The 18560-nt window shown below is 52.6% G+C and overlaps 1 pseudogene; it reads left to right on the top strand.

Annotated features, from left to right (window-relative positions):
- The first annotated feature begins 17469 nt into the window (after window positions 1-17469).
- Window positions 17470-18507, top strand: LOC143394151 (large ribosomal subunit protein uL10 pseudogene; annotated as a pseudogene).
- The last annotated feature ends 53 nt before the right edge of the window (window positions 18508-18560 follow it).

Genomic DNA, 18560 nt, shown 5'->3' with positions numbered 1-18560 from the left:
GATTTACTGAGGGCCTGGGGAGGGCAGTGACATTGGGGGTGGGGACTCAGGTGTACAGTTGAGAGCTTTTAAGGAGGTGGGGTCAGTAAGACCTGGTGATGGGTCGGGCATGGGTGCTTTGGAGGAGGGAGGAGCTCAGAACCCATTCATTCATTCACGCAGCAAAATTATTGCACCCTTACTGGGCGCCAGGGGGTTCCAGTCACCAAGTCAGACAAGCAGCCAGCCCTACCCTGGAGGAGCTTCCATTCTAGGTGGTGGAGACATAGTAAGTTAAACAAAAAATGTACAATCTGTTAGAACCGTGGAAAAACTGCAATATGGGTAAAGATGATTGGCATCAAGCAGACATCTGAAGTTTTAAGTGGGGTAGGCAACGTGAGCCTTGTTAAAGGCCATTTGAATATAGACACAAAGAAAGTGAGGGAGTCATGCAGAAATCTGGGAAAGGCATTCCAGGCAGAAGAAACAGCTGGGTGAAGTCCCTGAGCAGGGATACATCTGGCATGTTCCAGAAGCAGCAGCAGGGTGTACATGCCTCACTCCAGCAATGCCAGTCTCCTTGACCTCTGGGCCCAGGGCGAGGCTACACATCTTCCCTCTGAGTCTGGGCAATGTCTGTAATAAAATCTGGTCAGTGAGATAAGAGTGGAAAAGGTGTGTGTGCCTTCCTGGCTAAAACATCTAAGAGTCAGTGAGTGATTCTGTATTTCCCTCCCCACCCTGCTCACTAGCAGGTGAAGTCCCAGATGTCCCCCATGTGGTCCCTGAGTCAGGGTGATGTGGAGTAAAGCTCCCTGCTGACCCCATGGATAGGGAACATGGATGAGAAATAAGCCTGCCTGGGGCTTTGGATCCCTGGATCACGCTGCACGGTAGCAGAGCCATGGTGCTGCTACCTGATGGTGCAATAGGAGAGGCCTTTGCAGCGTAGCTGGAGGGAGGCAGGCAAAAGGAAGAGAGAGGTGGTCAGGGACACAAGGGGGCAAGCCCCTGGCTTTTACCCTGAGGGAAATACAGAGCTAAGGGAGAAGTTTAAGCAGGAAAGAGACCCAGTGACAGAGAGGAACAGGACCATATGGTCACGAAACTGAGAATAGCTGGGGCAAGAGTGGTCAAGGTAGGAGCAGGGGGATCAATTAGGAGGCCATTACCGTCATCCAGATGAAAAATGATGGTGGCTTGGCCTAGGGTGGTGGCAGCAATCAGATGCTGGGTACTCTTTGAAACAAGAACCCCAACACTTGCTGATGGACTGGAGAGGGAGAGGGAGAGAGAGGGGGGATGCCTCCTTGGTTTTTGGTCTGAGCAACAGGAAGGAGAGAGTTGGGAGGCTGGGGCTGGGAAGTCAGAACAGGGGGAGGGGCTGCGGTGCTGGGAGGAGCAGGAGCTGGAACATCGAGACATCAAAGTGTAGTGTCTCATGGGAAGCTTGAAAGAGGCCTGGACAGGAAACATCCAGGCATGTGTTTAGGAGTGGACAGCATTGATGCCTTTAGATGGGGTGAGATGGGGAGGGAGGGAGTGACAGCGGATGTCCCTTTTGGCCTCCAGGCTAAGGATGAAGGAGAGGGAAGATGGGCCATGTTTTGGGGGGTAAAACTAGTTGTGACTGTCCAAGGGACATCCTGAAGGTGGTGTCCAGTGGGCACATGGATTATCTGGTCTGGAGTCAGAGGGCTGGGGCATTGAGGATACAGGAGGAGAGACAGACTGGGGTGGGAGAGGTCTGTCTCTCCAGGAGTGAGAGGGGAAAGGCCAGGACAGAGCCTGAGTCAGGCTCCTTTGAGGGCAGCATTGGAAAGAGGAAGGAGAACCAAGAAGGGCCCAGTAGGTGGGGTGGTTAGGGAGGTGGAAGGCGCCTGGAGAGTGGGTGCATGTTTTAGGAAGAGAGAGAGGCCAGCAGTTTGCAGCACTTCTGAGTAGCCGAGACAGGTGTGGGCAGAGGACTGCGTGGGAGGAGGAACGGGGAGTCTGCATGGCCTTGGTGGGGTGCTGGGATGGCAGTCAGGTCCTGGGGTAGGGAAGATGGGAGCTGTGGGCTATGGAGGCAGCAAGTGGGGCCCACGATCTCAGGGCTGAGGCAGAGGCTGGCAGGCTCCAGCAGGATAGGAGAGACTCAAGCATCAGGTTTGATGCCAAGAGGAAGCAAGAAGACATTGGGGGGAGGTTGTGGCGTGGGCCAGAAGAAACAGAACGGTGGGCCTCACTGGATCACAGAAGGGATCTCCTCTTGCCTCACTCGGCCTCCTGAGTGCTGAGCAAGTTGGAGAAGGGAAGCTGGGGTGGTGACCAAGGAGAATGTAGTCGGCTGAGGAGAGGCAGAGGCAGGAGTAGAGGGGAGCCTTTCCCATGGTGCCCCACCAGGGCCAGGTGGACCCTGTGTGTTACTCCATGGCACTAGTCAGAGCTGGTGGATTTTTTTTGCGGGGGGGTACTGGGGATTGAACTCAGGGGCACTCATTCAGTGAGTGAGATAGGGTCTCATTGAGTTCCTTAGAGCCTCACTTTTGCTGAGGCTGGATTTGAATTTGTGATCCTCCTGCCTCAGCCTTCTGAGCTGCTGGGATTATAGACATGTGCCATTGTGCCCAGCTATACAGCTGCTGGGTTTTTTTTTTTTTTTTTTTTTTTTTTTGACTGTAGTGAGCCCACAGAAAAGAGGAAAAGCCTTCTGGTTGGGGCAGTCCAGCTGACAGAGATCTGGGGTTGGGGCTAGGGTGGAAAGATGGTTTTAGCAAAGTCTTGGACACAGGAAGCCTGTGGGCATTTGGGAAGCAGGACTGGAGGGATGGTGGGAGAGTCTGGGGCCTGACCATGGAGACTGGCCACAGGCAGGGACATCTGGGTGTGGCTGGAGTCTTGGCTGTGCACCCACAGGCTGGAGATGCTCGCTGTGCCTGTGTCTGCTTTCAGAGGCTCACAACCTTTCTAGAATCTGGCCTACAGGATGCCAGGAGGGATCAGATGGAGGGTGGATGAGAATTCAGAAAAAGGGACTTGGTTTTGGTTGCCCTTTCTGGGCATGGTTGGCTCTTACCTACTGAATCAGCAGAGGGAGACCCTTGCCTGGGGTGGATGGATCTAAGGTTTCCTAAGAATCTACCTACTTCCTCTTCTCTGAAAGTCAGAACTATTTCAGGGAAAAGGAACTAGCCTTCCTCATGGGCCTTTCCTGTACACAAAGAAGTGGGTCATCATTCACCTGGATGACCCTCAAATGACCTCCTGGAGCCAGCATGGCTATTCTTCCCACTTAGCAGGGGAATGGGACCCACTTGGGCCCGCACTGGGTGGCAAGGGAGATCACAGGCGTGGCACCAACTGTTCCCTGCACAGGGCTGCCCAGATACTGGTGTGGTCATGTAAATTCTTGTGCTTCTCACTTATCTTGGGTGATGGTTTCCTGGATGCTTGGGGTTCCTGTCACGGATATATGGTCACATCTCTGGTCACAGGCACAGGCACTTCATGTAGGGCCCCGCACCATCATGTGCTTCCTCATTCTTGTTTTTGAAGGTCATGGGCTTCCTCTAGAAGAAGGCTCAGGAGCGAACATGGATCCCCCCACTGGACTGTTGGCTCCCCGAAGGCAGGGCCAAATCCTAAGCTGCCTTTCATGTTTCCTTTCAGAACTGACTCAGTCTCAGCACCTAGGGACTGGCTGTGGGCATCAGCCCTGGAGGCCACTCACAGGAGAAGGAAAAAACCTGGAAATCTCTTCTTGTTCTGTGGGTCCTCCAAAGAGGTCTCTGGGACCTGTGTGAGCTCAAATCCTGGGGTGCCCATGAGGCAGGGCCAGTCAGAGGGTGTGATGGGAACAGGGCCAAGTGGATCACCCAAGGGCTGGGCACTTCTTAGAACCTGGGAGCTGCCATCTTAATGCAGGACATGGCACCTTGGAACCTTCCAAATGTCACACTACCCCTTCCCTTGGGTCCTCTGTTCTCCTGAGACCCTCTCTACCTGCTTGTCCCTGGGGATGACATCTGTCTCCATCAATAGGTTGGAGGGCAGGACCTGAGTTGGTCCTCGAGCCCCATTCTGGGCTCACAGAGGGGCTCAGAATGTCTGTTGCTGGAACGTGAAGGGGTGAGGGGCTGGGCTGAAGGCTGCAGTCCTGTGGCATTCCTGGCACAAGAGAGGCCTCTGCGTGCATTTTACCTAATTGCTCTAACGGCTTTACAAGGCAAATTTTATTATCTTCATTTCATAAATGAAAAAGCTCAGAAACACAGAGAAGCTTGTGAGTGATCACCCAGGGAGTAAGTGATAGTGGAGAATTTAAATGGCGGCAGGGCTGTGAGGCTCTGAGGTGGCAGGTGGGGGTGGGGTGGTGTAGGCTTGTCCCATCCTGAGCTCAGCCGCAGCCTCCTCTGGGACCTCTTCCTTTATGGACAGAGGGCAGAGCTCACTCTGTGCTAAGATCATCATCCTGAAAAAATTATCCTGAATAATCATCCTGAAGCAGAATGATTTGTAGTGGGCCCTTGAAGGAGGGGCTGAGGCTGGAGGAAAGAGGGAGTCACTGGGCAAAGTCCTCCCGGGCAAGAGGTGCTGGCATGGGGAACAGCAGGAGGAAAGCCTTGGCCACAGGAAGGAGTCCAAATAAGGGGAAAAGGCACTGTAGCAGGATGTGCAGTTGGAAGGACCTTGAAGGCAGTCAGGTAGATCCGCTGCATGATCTCTGGGGGTGGGCACAGCGTCACCATCTAGGTTGTGTAACTGAGGGCCACAGGCTCAACTTCTCTGTGGCTCTCCCAACTTTGAGAATAAGCCCAACCCTGGGAACAGCTGATCTCTGGGGTGCCCCTGTTTCCTCATCTGCAGGACTCAGTTTGCTGGGACCCTGCACCCACCACCAGCATTGAGGGCATGGCCAGCTGGTGTGTCGGGGGGTCTGTTGTTCACTGCACCCCTGCCCACCCCAGCTTTAGCTGTGCTCACTGCTGTCCAGGAGGGGGGTCTTCTGTGTTCTTTCCCCAGGGGTCCACCTGAGAGGTGGGCTAGGGGACGAGGGCTTGTCCTCTGATGCTCCCACCCCTAACCTTTGCAGGTCTGGAGTAAAAATGGAAGCCCCACACACCATATGTCTAGATATTTAAAAGTTACAAATCTAGCCAACAAACTGCTAAATAAAATATGTTCTCTCCTCCTACACTGGCGAATATACCTTCGTGACAACAGGGAAGGCCAGGTTTCACTTAGAATTCTTGGACTCTTGAAGTCAAGTCCTGGAACACAGCAGCATACGGAGAGAGCTGATCCCAAGCCCCACCATGGCCAATGCATATGGCTACACTAAGCCATTCACCTGTGGGCTATCCTTGTGCCCAGCAAAGGCTGCTCCCTGGCCACCCCTTACACCCAGGAGTGAGATGTGTATAGACTGTGGAGTGGGCTTTGAAGTCTTGTGGGCAGGGAATGCTGGTTTCCTGCCTTTGGAGGAGAGAGAATGGATCTCATGTGGGCATGTCTTCTTGCCCCCTGTTGAAGGAGTAAGGCCAGAGAAAGGCCAGATGGGTTCCTCTAGAAAACAGTCCTGAGCAAGGGCCCTTCTTACTTGGGTCTAAGGCACGCTGCTCTTTGAAAACTTCCAGAACCTGCTCTGTCCTTTTCTGTCTGCATCCTGGCCCTTGAGACATCCTCGAGCCCCATTGAACCAGGGTGAGCAGGCCACTGTGCCTTGCTGACCCCGCAAACCAGGGAGATGGCTGTGCTCCAACAGCCCTCCCTTCCTACCCAGCATGCCTCTCTTTCCTTATGTGGAATGGGGAGGGGGCTTCGGCCACCTGTCCCCCACCTGTCTGGGACTCTACTGCCCAGGCTGGCTGTGTGGAACTCTGAGCGCTGAACCCTCCCACCCTGACTCTGGCCCTGCAGGCAGTGGGCAGCCCTTCCTAGTTCGTGTCTGGAAAGTGGGGCACCAACTCCACTTTAGACAATGTTTCTCGCTCACTCAGCTGAAAAGCCACAGCTTCCCTGAGGCTCCCAGCCCTCACCCAGTGCTGGCAGTTCCCTCGCTGATGCTGTGTGACAGGCTGACATTAGGGCTCCCACACCTGTCCTGCCGCCCTGCTCCTGGGTACCTTCCCCCATGGGGCACAACATTTGCCACAAGGCTGTTAGGCGTTGGCAGCCCCTTCTCCCCACCATGCTCTATCTTTGGCTCAGCTTGACCCTTTCTGGGCTCCCCTGTTAGGGTACATTCTCCTGCTCCATCCTCCAAGGGATGGTGGGGAGGGCAGGGGAAGTGGGGGGAGCAGGCACTACCATCAGGGGGAGGAGGCAATTCAGAGGCCTTTCCACTGGGAGGGTCCTGGGCCCCCTGGGGAGGGGCGATAGGGATTTTCAGGGTAGAATGCAGCAGGCCCTGAGCTGTGCCCATAGGCAGGGCTCAGTTCTGCCTCCCAAGTGTCTGGTCAGGAACATGCTGGACTGAGCTCTTGGGGACAGAACAGGCTCAGGCCTCCTCCATCGCCCATGCAGACCACAGTGCCTGACACCAGCTCAGGAGTGGTTCCTGCCGACGCAGCCCCTTCCCATCTTTCTTTGTCCACTGATGGCCTTGCTTTTGCTGTGTCAGCACCATTATCGTCCCCTGCCAGGCGTGGTTGTCCTGCAGCCAACACGGCTCTCCTGGGAGGATGCTGCTGGGGTGAGTGGGGCCAGGCAGAAAGGGTGTCCATTTCATCCTGCTGAAGCCAGGACTAAAAAACAGGTAGTCAATGTAGATAGGCAAATTGGTCAGAGTGAAGAAAACAGACCAAACCGGTTTGGGTCCAAAGGTTGGAAACTGTGTATGTGGGAGATTAAAATGTTAGTGTACCCAAAGCCCAGCCTAAACTGCCCATCCTAAAGAATTGTTAATGAAGCGACTTCTGAACAGATGGGGAACTGCTAATTAATCCGCCCTGGGCCCACTTCCTGCCTGGATCACTCCTCCATGGCCCCTAGCCCACCTGTTTCCCACCTTTTGGCCAGCCCACCGAGCATTTCCTGGGCCTAGTCAAGTACCAGGAAGAAGAGATATAAGGGGAAGAGAACAGGAGAACAAAGGAAGCCTAGGACTATGAAAAGGCAGAACACCCTCACTTCCTGGGATACCAAGATACCAGCTGTGGCCCCCTTCTCCCTCCCTGGAGAAGTCTGTTACCCCCTTTTTAAATAAACCTTTCTTTATATGCTTGCCTCAGCATGCTTGTTCCCTAATGTTATAATTCAACATGTGAGGGAGCAGAACTTGTCGCCGATAACCAGCAGTATCACTGCCAGGTAATGGACGTAGGAGAGGCACCTGCCGGCCCCTGTAGGTTTCCCTGCCACAGGCTTATCCCTGCCTCTTCTGAGTGGTCCCTTCCTCTTCTCTCATCAGCATATTCCAGGCCTATCTTCCCCCTGTCAAACCTCCCTCCCTGCTGGCCTGCTACAGACCAGGCTGACCTGTTGGTCAGCAGAGAGACTCCAGCATGGGGGACAACTATCACACATGGGGCCCAATCCTACCAACTCCTAGTGGGCAACAAGCCCAAACTCTTACCTTGACCCTACGGGTGATGTGGACTCAGGGCAGGTGTTCATATGCCATGGCCCCTCTGCTTTCCACGGCATTGCCCCTGCTGGGGTGTCCCACTGTCTTCTTCCCTCTTTGTTGCCATGAACCCCCACACCAACCACCTTGAGAAGCTCTCCCAGCTGCACAGAGCTGCCTCATCTGTGTCTGAGAGAAGCCCCTTCCCAACAGATCCTTGTTCTGAGTCAAAGCTCCCAGGTCCAGGTCCAGGGACCCTCTTACCCCACCACTCCTTCAGCTGTAATGCTCCCGGGGCTCAGCACAGGCTCTTGCAAGGGACAAGGGGCTCACAGTGCTCTGGCCTGTGGCCTGTGCCTCGGTTGCCCATCTGAGAAATGGGGGCTCTGTCACATCAGGTTTCCCTGACGGAATGCATCCAGGGGGGAAGTGTGCTGCTCCTCTTGGAAGGGCTTGGGAAACCCTTGAGGTCTGACCTCAGGTTTGAATCCACCGGCCCTTTTTGGTGTTGCCAGATGTGAGGAGCCTTTGGACGGGAAGGGGGAGCAGGCAGAGATGGGGGCTGAAGGATCAGGGGCTACACCTGATCCGGGCTCCTCTTAGGATGAAGTTGTCCTCTATTCTGAGTCCCCAGCTGAGGGGCAACACAGTTGGCTGCCAATGCTAGCCTGCCCAGAGCCGCCCCTGGCACATGCTGAGGGGGAAAAAAGCCAGTGGATTCCAGACCTCAAGGCCACCTGAGGCCCAGGGACTGAGAAGACAGATCTGGGGCTGGAGCCAGGCATGAGGCTGAAGGGCAGGAAGCGGGGCTCACTGTCTGAGCACCAGTCACCTCCTCTCTAGGGACTACACTTTTGAACAAGATCACTACCTGTCTCACTGCCTGGCCCACTCCCTTGTTTCAGGAGCATATAAGGTGATGCAGAGATTCTGAAAAGCATAAAGGTGGTATTATTATTAGCAGGAGTCATATTTGACTTGCTAATTAGCTGCCTAAAAATACCACATTTATTTTAGCATGGGGAGAACCCTATGCAGGAGTCGGCGCCCTGGATTCTTGGCACAGCTCTATGGCGGCTGTGCTGTGTGACTTTGGGCTGAGCCCTGACCTTCTCTGGGCATCTGGTTTCTAGGAGGAATTTGGATGATCTCTGAGGGCCATAGACCCTGAGTCTGGAAATAGCATTCAGTTGAAAAATTGAGGAGGAGAACTTCTCCAGTCTTGGGCTGGATTCTAAGGGACTGGCTTCTTCTGAGTCACTGGGTCAGAGGAATTGGTGTCATTGAGGCTATCCCAGTATCTGCTGGTGAATTTACAGGAGTCTCAGTTTTTTACTTAGTTTTGCAGTGTGTGATGGTCCAGAAGGCTCTGAGGGATGCAGGTGAAAAGGGCCCAAGAGGAGCCCAGGCTGGATAGAGCAGGGTGGGAGGAGAGGGGCCGCAGAGTCACCACGGGACATCTAACCAGTTGAGGAATCCATCCATTTATTCAATGATGTTTACTGAGCACCTATTATGTGCCTGGCACTGTGCCACAGGCTGTGGAGACAATGGGGCCAGCTAGACCAGGTCCAGTTTCTTCCCTCCTAGAACTTACGATCTAGAGGCGGGAAGCAGGTGCTCATCATTAACCACACACTAAACTCTGGTGAGGGCTGCAGATTGGGGTGCACGGTGCCAGGAGCACATGTCAGTGGGGATTGGATATAGTCAGGAGGCCAGGGCAGACTCCATGGGGTTGAAACCTGAAGACAGAGGATGGAGGGGACCCCAGGCAGAAGGAAGACCAGGAGTAAAGTGGTCCAGAGGGGTGAGAAGAGGTGCTGCTGGAAAGCTGGTGTGGTGACAGCTGGAGCGGGCCCAGGAGGCTGGCCTTTACCATCAGCGCCTCAGTCAGCCTGGAAAGGGAAGGGGTTTTCCATGTGAAGCCCTTACTGTGGCCCAGGTCAGGGGGTGGCAGTTGAATCAGGGAGGTGATATCGATGGTAGGGTAGAGTGTTTAGGCTGTGAGTTAGAGCACCATGTCATGGGCCCATCTCAGACATCATGTCATGGTGAGGTGGTGGGAGTGGTTGCAGTGATTCACTGAAATGACCTCCCTCCTGTCTGTCTCTCGGAGGAAATGCCCCTTTGTTGGTCTTCTGAGTCACCAGTCCCTCCTCATCGTGTAAGCCGAGCACCTGCCAGGATGCTGCCTTGCCCTCTGCATGTGTCCCCATTTCTGATTTCCTTGTCTCTTCCTCCCCAGGATTTCTGCTGGGACACACACCCCCACACCAGTCCCCGGCTGCCCTGTCTGCTCTCTGGGCAGTGGAGTCAATTTGCTTCTGAGAACCAAAGGGTTAATTGTGAGACCACTGGTCAGCAATGGGGGCTTTCCCACACACAGTGCCTGCACTTGGAGATATGATGGCATCAGTCCCTCCTCTGCAGGGCATGGCCAAGTTAAGGGCTGAGGACCACAGCCTGGGAGAGTAGTGCCACATGGAGCCCTGAGCCTCCAGGAACTTTAAATTCTGAGAGAGGCAGGTCTTGAGGGTCTTTCTGGCCTGGAGGCCTCCAATATCCTCTATGCTACCAATCTTACATTATTTCCGGTCCTGGGACATTTGCCCCAAGAAGCTGGACCTGTGGAATTTGAAGGGAGCGTTGTCGCAGTCTGGGCTTCCACTGGGTCAAGATCCCGGAAGATTGGTTATAGAATACAAATCCTTGCTATTGGGAAGAGTATTGGGCTGACAAGGGGGACATGGAGTCTCCTCACCTGGGTAGGCCAGTGGCCCTGCACCTGGAGGTCGCTCTTGAGGATCTGTGTGCTCCTGTCTTCTCTGAGGACCTCCTTAGCCCTCCTTCCACCTCCTTCCTTGATTGTCCTGGGGAAAATTCTTTCCTCTTCCTCTAAGGAGGGCCTGAGACAGTAATGGAGACACCTCCTCCTCTCTCCCCAGAGCAGTTGGGTCATCTTATCATCACCCCTAAAATATGATGGTGGTAAGGGACAACCCTGGAACCCATGGGAGACACTCAATATGGCGACCTCTGGGAGTTCCTCCTTAGGTTTAGTTTCCTTTACAAGATAATTTTCCATCCAGGGCTGTGGCCTGGGGAATATTCTCTTCTCCAGTTCTTCTGCCCTCCTGAGAGCAGAGTCTGGATCAAAGTGGGTGCATTTCCAGAATGCTCTCTCAACTGGTGGATGTGCCAAGAGAAAGAAGGGCTTATTTTCTTCTGTGCTCAGGTTAAAAGGGACTGGCATCCAGATGGGCTCAGGAGTCTTCTCACCCTAAGAACCACCCCTCCTTCTGTCCTCCCAGCCCCAATTCTGGGCTAGAAGCTTAGGATGGACCTGAGGCACCTAGAAGGAGCCTGGGGCCCACCACTTCTGGGCAGCACTGCCCCCTGCTGGCTATCCAGACAGGCCTGGGGTTAGCAGGTTTATTCTGTCCCTGACTGGTTAGCTCAGTGACCCCTGCTAGGCCTGTTGGGACTGTTTCCTTGGTTTTCCGCAGCTGGGTGGCCCTGGGACAGGTCCTGGCTTGGCTCTCTGGCACGCTGAGTGGCTTAGGCAAATTTCTGCTGGGCTTCAATTTCCCTATTCTGCACAATTTGCAGGGTGACTTGGAGGTCTGTCTTAGATGTCAGATTTAGAGGTCACTTTTCACCTGTCCCTCAGCCCCCATTCTATTCTCCCCACCCTCAAGGTTCCTCCCCACCTCTGTATCTCCTTGGTGTTTGGCAGACCCCAGCTTTGGGACCCTCTACTTGCCCTCCATCTCTCTGGGCCGCCTCTCCTGCCTCCCTAGGACCAGCTGACTCAGGGAGATCCCAGCACTCCACATGTCCCCCATTGGCTCTGGGCGCGGCTGGGAGAGCTGCATTCGGAGCAGTCCTCAATCCTCCCACAAGAGCATTATCCAGTGTGAGTAGGCTGCTAATGGGTATGTGATGGGCCCATAACATTATTCAGTTTGCCCTCTGTAAAATGGGATAATAACTTCCAACTCCCAGAGCTGTTATGAGAATTAAACAAACTAATGACATGTTTGTGAAAGAGCTTTGCAGGTGGTGGATGTGTGTCAGTGGAAGGGCAGCGAGGAACACTGGGAGGCTACCTTGGAGGCCAACAGCAGGGGCCTGGACCACCAGGGCCTGGAGCCCTATTCCCCAGCACTAGGGCCACACTGCTGCCAGGCCCACTATCCTGGGCTGGAAGTGGGGTGGGAGCCCCCAAGTCCAGTCCTGGTTGCTCTTGGGCCTGGAATCTAGTGAGGGGAAAGATCTCTGGCCTGGCTCTGGTACTTACTTGTACCATATGGATGTGGGCCAGACCTCTTAGCACCCTTGGCACGGAAAGGCTCTCAGCTTCTGCGGATGTCTCCTGGGTACTTTATAAGGCACCAAATTGACCAGAGTCTCCAGACTTCATCCTGAAGGCTCTCCACTCACCTCAAGAGAAAGTTCACAGGCTTTAGGTGAACATTGAAGCCCTTAAGGACCTGGCCCCTGTCTCATTTTATCCCTTTCCTCACATCCCCTACTGGCCACTCTGAATCCCTCATAACTGTTCATAGGCAGCTGTAGGAAATAGATACTAGTAAGACAACAAAGGTCAGAGGGGTTAGGTAGCTGTTCAAGGCCACACAGCTAGTGAGTGGAGGAGCAGGGAATGGAATTCACTGGAGCCACATTCTTTGCTGCCTCTTGGGTGTGTGTGTGTCGGGGGGAGGAGTCAGACTCAGGCAGAGAGACCAGATAGGGGGCTTTGCAGTAGTCTAGGTGGCAGAGGATGGTGACCTGAGGTGGTAGCTGGGGATCTGGGAGCAGAGGTATGGGATACTTGGGAGAAGGAGCAGGAGGTATAGGGTTTGAGGCTTTGAAGACTGGGTGAAGGGGCCTTTGTGGGGGCAGGGGCAGTGGAAGCCAGTGGGTTGGATTGGGCCATGGTGTGGATGTGGGCCTGGGGGCTGCCCAGGATGGCTGGGTCATGGTAAAGGGGTTAGGGACCAGAAATAGAGCCACCAGGGAGCCATGAGCTTGGGGTCCTAGGAGGGAATATGGGCTCCAGGCACTTTCTAAAGAGGACCAGCAGGTGGGCAGGGCCATTGACTCACAGGGGACAGCATGAAGAGTGACCTCAGAAGGCTGAGGTGGGGCTGGTAGGTAGGAATTGCATGGTCTTGATGTGGAGCCCCCCAAATAACAGAGGCTTCCTCTCAGGGTATGAAGCTCCCAGTCATAGGTGGTATGAAAGGCAGGGCCGATGACCTCTTTGCAGGGTGGGGGAATCTTTGTGTGGCAGCTGTTGACAGGAATGAGGCCAAAGATGCTGCATGTAGTTGGGGATATTGCTGCTGCTTCTTGTTCTTGTTCTTGTTCTTCTTCCTTTTTGGTGGGGGGTGGACAGGGACATTGCTTCTTAAACTTTACATAGCTGCCTTCCTTGGGTACAAGCCCTGACTTGTGCTGTGAAATCCTGACAGACCCCAGTGCTCTAAGACTCACTGGCCTGTAGACAGAAGTCTCTTGCACAGCTGGAAGCAGCCCCCCACCCCCGCCCCAGGTCTCAAGCACTCAGTCCATGCCCACCCCAGGGCAGGCCTGGGTCCAGGGCTTCCTTTCTGGAAGAGATCCACAGAGGGAGCGTCCAGCAGCACCTGGTGGGTGCCAGCCCTCTCACTAACATCCCGTTGGCCTAGGGGCTGCAGTCAAGTGACTCTGGGGAAGGGGCTCCTGAGATGTTTCCTGAGACACGACGTAATTGGAATTGCATGGCTTGGTAATTAGAAGAGGCAGCAAAGTGTTCTAAAAATGACTGTAATTATAGTTACAATCCAACAGCCAATCCAGGAGTTTCGGGGATCACCTGGGGGAGTGGGGGAGGGGGAGGGCTTGTGGCGGGGAGGGCTTGCTGTGGGCTGTTTGCCCGCCCTGAGTTTCACCCACCCCCAAGAGGCCCTGCCACAGAGCTCTGTGGCCCTAGAACCCTCCCCCAAGAGGCCTGGAGACCATCTGCTTCAGGCCCCGATTTGACAGAGGGGGGAAAGCCTGGAGAAGGGAAGAGACTTGGCCCAAATGACAGAGGCATCAATAGCAGAACCTGGCTTGGACCCAGTCATCCCCTAGGCCAGACAGAACTACTTGATTTTAGTTCCTGGTCCATGCCAAGTGTCTGCTCCTCTCCTGGTCTCCTGCCGGCAGCCCCTGCAGCCTGGAGCACTCCCCTTCCCCCTTTCTGGGGCGCTGTCACTCCTCCCTCAGGTCTGTGAGGCTACCTCCTCCTGTAAGCCTTCCCTGAGGCCTGGGCAGGGTCAGCGCTTCCTTGAGTTCTCTGTGGCCACTGTGTGTCCCTCTGTTCCCCACTGACCATCCAGTCCTGGGTGGGCTCCTCTCCCTCAGAAACCACCCTTAATCCCCCACCACACGCCAGCTCATCCTGGAATTTTCAGGAATTCTGTGAGCCAGTTGTTAAACACAGCCATTGTTAATGATGAAATTACATAAACTTATAATTAAATACGTTCCATTTCAAAAGGAAACACACACTAGGAACTCATCATTTTCTAATTTACTACTTTTTACTGTCATCTTGGCACACAGTTTTTTTTTTTTTTTTTTTGTCTACTGTATCTGGTGGTGGAGACACTATAGTGGTGTGTTTTGTCACATTACATCTGTGACTTCACACAGTAGGGCTATTTACACCACAGAAATGGGCAAAGTCGACAAATTGGGTTCCCTCGCCCCAGCCCAGAGAGCTGCTATTGAACATTTTTCAACTTACACAAACTCACCTCTACCTCTGGCCCTTCTGGCAGGGCCTCCTTGCCCACAGGAACTCAGTGAGGAGCTGGAAGGAGAGAGAACACAGGCTTAGGTGTTGCCTTGGGAGGTGGGGGTACCTGCTTTCATCTGCCACCAGGGCTGACTCAGGCCTTGGCTCCATTTTCCTGCCCTCATCTAAGGCTCTTGTGGGGACACAGGCAAGGCCTATGCCAGAGGTCTGAATTTGATTGAGGACCCTGGGGTGGTGGGGGAGCCATGATCCTAGGCCAGGGCCTAGGGGCCCCAGAGATTCAAGCAGGTGTAGGCGGCCTTGGCAAGGATCACAGAGAGCTGGGCCCCAAGGAGGTCTTGTCTCTTCCTCTCCCAAATGGTCTGGGCAGGGTGCCACCTTCCGGCACCCTTCCCACCTGGCCACAGCCGGAGGGGCATGGGGCTGTGGGCTGTGGGACTGGGCCAGCTGCAGGGGCATGTGATGAAGGTATCTTACAGTGCATGGGGCAGGCTCCCCCAAGAAAGAATTATCTGGCACGAAATTCAGTTGTGCTGAGGTTGAGAAGTCCTGCTCTGGAAAGATGCACTTGGACATAGACATGCAATTTCAGGGTGCCTTTCTGCCCCAAGTACCCCTGGTCTTGCCAGCCTATTAGTGTGCAGAAAGGAACTAACTGAGGGAAAGATGAGTAAATCATTTTTAGAGGTCACCCAGCAAGTCCTTTTTGCAACCCGGGCGGTGAGCACGTTGTCTACACACAGCAGCTGCTCAGTAAATGTTTGTTAATTGGAGAAACAAAAACCCAAACCAGGAAAGGGGGGCGGGGAACAGGCCTGAAATTCCTCCCAAGGTTGCCCTGGACAAGTCTCATCAACATCCTGTTCTTCACTGGACCAAGCCTCTTGGCAGCTGTCACCGCTACTGACTGACTGACTGTCCCCTTCTTGACTACCACAGAAGGCCTGAGCCAGGATAATGTTGGGGGACAAGGTAGAAGGCGGGAGGGAAAGCCAACTTCACACATTTAAGCCAGAGAGGCTGCAGTGGTTGGAAGGGCACACCATGGTGGCTGGGCATGGGAGGGCTGCTGCAGGTGGTGATGGAGTTTGCTGGGCCAGGTCCCTGGAGGTTCATGGAGTGCATGTGTGGGGGACCTCAGGTTTTGTGACCTTACCCACTTGGTTGGCTAGAAGCCTTTGTCTGGTGCCTACTTCTGGAACTGATCTTAAAGAACTCTTTGAGATTCTGTCTGTGGGGACCTCAGCTGCCTTCGCTGTCTCCATCTGCCCCTCTTCACAGGGAGAACTGCATAGGGTTAGGAATGCAGGATTTACAGCTCTACTCCAGATTCAGATCCTTGATTTACTCTTTTCTGTCTGTGTGACCTTAGGTAAGTTATTCAACCTCTCTGAGCCTATGTGTCCTTGGAGCTAATACAACTGCACCTAGCAATAGTTTTGGTGGGAAGGTCAAAAAGTTATTTTTTAAAAATAAATTGCTTAGAAGGATAGCTGGCTTAGGATAACTACTCAATACATATGAATTGTTGGCTTTTTTTTTTTTTTTTTTTTTAAATCAGGCTCCTCACATCTTCTGTGGATGTTGGGAACAGAGAACTTCATCCTCTCCCATTTTTCTACTGCCCTCTAGAGGATTCCAGCAGTACTGTCCTGAGAGGACTTGGACCTGGTGGGTACAGAGAGGTAATTTCCGTTTTGAGATCTCCTCACCTCCTTACTAGGGATTGAACCCAGGGGTGCTCTACCACTGAGCCCCAGCCCTTTTTATTTTGACACAGGTTTCTTGCTGAGGTTGGCTTTGAACTTGCCATCTTCCTGACTCAGCCTCGGAGTTGCTGGGATTAAAGGCCTAATGCCACTGTGCCTGGCTCTTTTTTCAGATTTCAAAGAAAGTTTGCCACTTAAGGAAACCTAAGCTTGATTCTTGTATAGACACAAACAATTATTTCTTCCTCTTCTTCCCAAACATAACTCACCTGTGGGTAGGCATTTGTTTATTAATGTGAAGTAACACCTGCTATTGCAACATGGGGCCAAGGGGCCAATTCTTTCTTTTTCCTCCTCTTTTTTCCTCTTCATCTCCCACCCCATACTTGGGATTGAATTCAGGGTCTCACACAGGCAGGTGTTCCACTGAGTTACATCCCTTTTTAATTTAATTTAATTTTTTGCATTACAATTTTTAATACACCATTATTCAATAATTTATCATATCTTGATTATATATAAGGTATGTTGACACCAAATTCACATCTTCATACATGTATTTTGTATAATGATGAGGGCCTCCTTCCACCATCCATGCTATTCCCCTTCTCCCTCCCTTTCCCTCCCACCCCTATTCCCTATCTAGAGGTAATCTTCCTCCCTTGCTCTCCCTCCCAACCCTTTTTTATTTTATTTTGAGACAGGATCTCATTAAGTGGCTCAGGCTGGCCTTGAACTTGTGATCCTATTAGCTCAGTCTCCTGAGTCACTGGGATTACAGATGTGCACCACCATGCCCAGCAAACTTTCTTCTTGCTATTGACAACTGGATATTTTCAATTTTTAAAAATTTTTTTTTAGCTGTTGATAGATCTTTATTTTATTTATTTATATGTGGTGCTGAGAATTGAACCCAGTGTCTCATACCTGCTAGGCAAGTGCACTACCACTGAGCAACAGTTCCAGCCCCTATTTTCAACTTTTACAGGTGTGATGACCTGTAACCTCAACCCATTTCTGCAAACATCCTTATCCCACAGCTTAAGATGTACCTCAGTTTGGGGGAAACCTGTCAATTTCTTCAAGCTCTCTGTCTTATAATTTTGTGTGAAAACTGGGTAATAATAATGCCAAGACCTTGTCATTGAGCTCATAGATGTCTTAGTTCTCTTAACAGCATATTTGAGATTGGTTACAGAAAAGAGCTTTATTTCTTATAGTTCTAGAGGGGTCTGCATCTGGTTATGGTTTTCTAGCTGCAACATCCAATGTGGAAGACGGAAGGGCAAGATAGCTGGTGTGAGAGAAAGAGGGGCCAAACTGAAGTGGCACCCCCTTTATTCACAGAAAAGTCTTAACTGGGCTTCTCCAGAAATCTTCACCATGGCTGATTTTAGGACTGTCAGCAAGAGTCTCTACAAGCCTTTTCTTGCCAGGTGTCCTCGTGAGAGTGACATCGTCTTTAAACCCTGTGTGGCAATCCCTGACGTACCGTCGTGATGCCCAGGGAAGACAGGGCGACCTGGAAGTCCAATTACCTCCTTAAGATCATCCGACTTTTGGATGACTATCCAAAATGCTTCATTGTGGGAGCAGACAATGTGGGCTCCAAGCAGATGCAGCAGATCCGAATGTCCCTCCAGGGGAAGGCTGTGGTGCTGATGCACAAGGCCATTCGAGGGCATCTGGAAAACAACCCAGCTCTAGAGAAACTCTTGCCTCTTATCAGGGGGAATGTGGGCTTTGTGTTCACCAAGGAGGACCTCACTGAGATCAGGGACATGCTGCTGGCCAATAAGGTTCCAGCTGCTGCCCGTGCTGGTGCCATTGCACCATGTGAAGTCACCATACTAGCCCAGAACACTGGTCTGGGGCCCGAGAAGACTTCCTTCTTCCAGGCTTTAGGCATTACCACTAAAATCTCTAGGGGCACCATTGAAATCCTGAGTGATGTGCAGCTGATAAAGACTGGAGACAAAGTGGGAGCCAGCAAAGCCACCCTGCTGAACATGCTGAACATATCGCCTTTCTCCTTTGGGCTGATTATCCAGCAAGTGTTTGACAATGGCAGCATCTACAACCCTGAAGTGCTTGATATCACAGAGGAGACTCTGCATTCTCGCTTCCTGGAAGGTGTCCACAATGTTGCTAGTGTTTGTCTGCAGATTGGTTATCCAACTGTTGCATCAGTATCCCATTCTATCATCAATGGGTACAAGAGGGTCCTGGCTTTGTCTGTGGAGACTGAGTACACCTTCCCACTTGCTGAGAAGGTCAAGGCCTTCTTGGCTGATCCATCTGCATTTGTGGCTGCTGCCCCAGTGGCTGTTACTACTACTGCTGCTCCTGCTGCTGCTGCAGCCCCAGCCAAGGTTGAAGCCCAGGAAGAGTCGGATGAGTCGGATGAGTCAGATGAGGATATGGGATTTGGTCTCTTTGACTAATCACCAAAAAGCAACAACTCAGCTTTATATGCAAAACAAAGAAATAAAGGCTTACTTCTTAAGAGAGAGAGAGAGAGAGAGAG

Source organism: Callospermophilus lateralis, chromosome 3 (assembly GCF_048772815.1).
Source record: "Callospermophilus lateralis isolate mCalLat2 chromosome 3, mCalLat2.hap1, whole genome shotgun sequence".
NCBI lineage: Eukaryota > Metazoa > Chordata > Mammalia > Rodentia > Sciuridae > Callospermophilus > Callospermophilus lateralis.
Note: the sequence above shows the minus strand (reverse complement) of the source record. Positions and strands in the feature narration are given on the sequence as shown.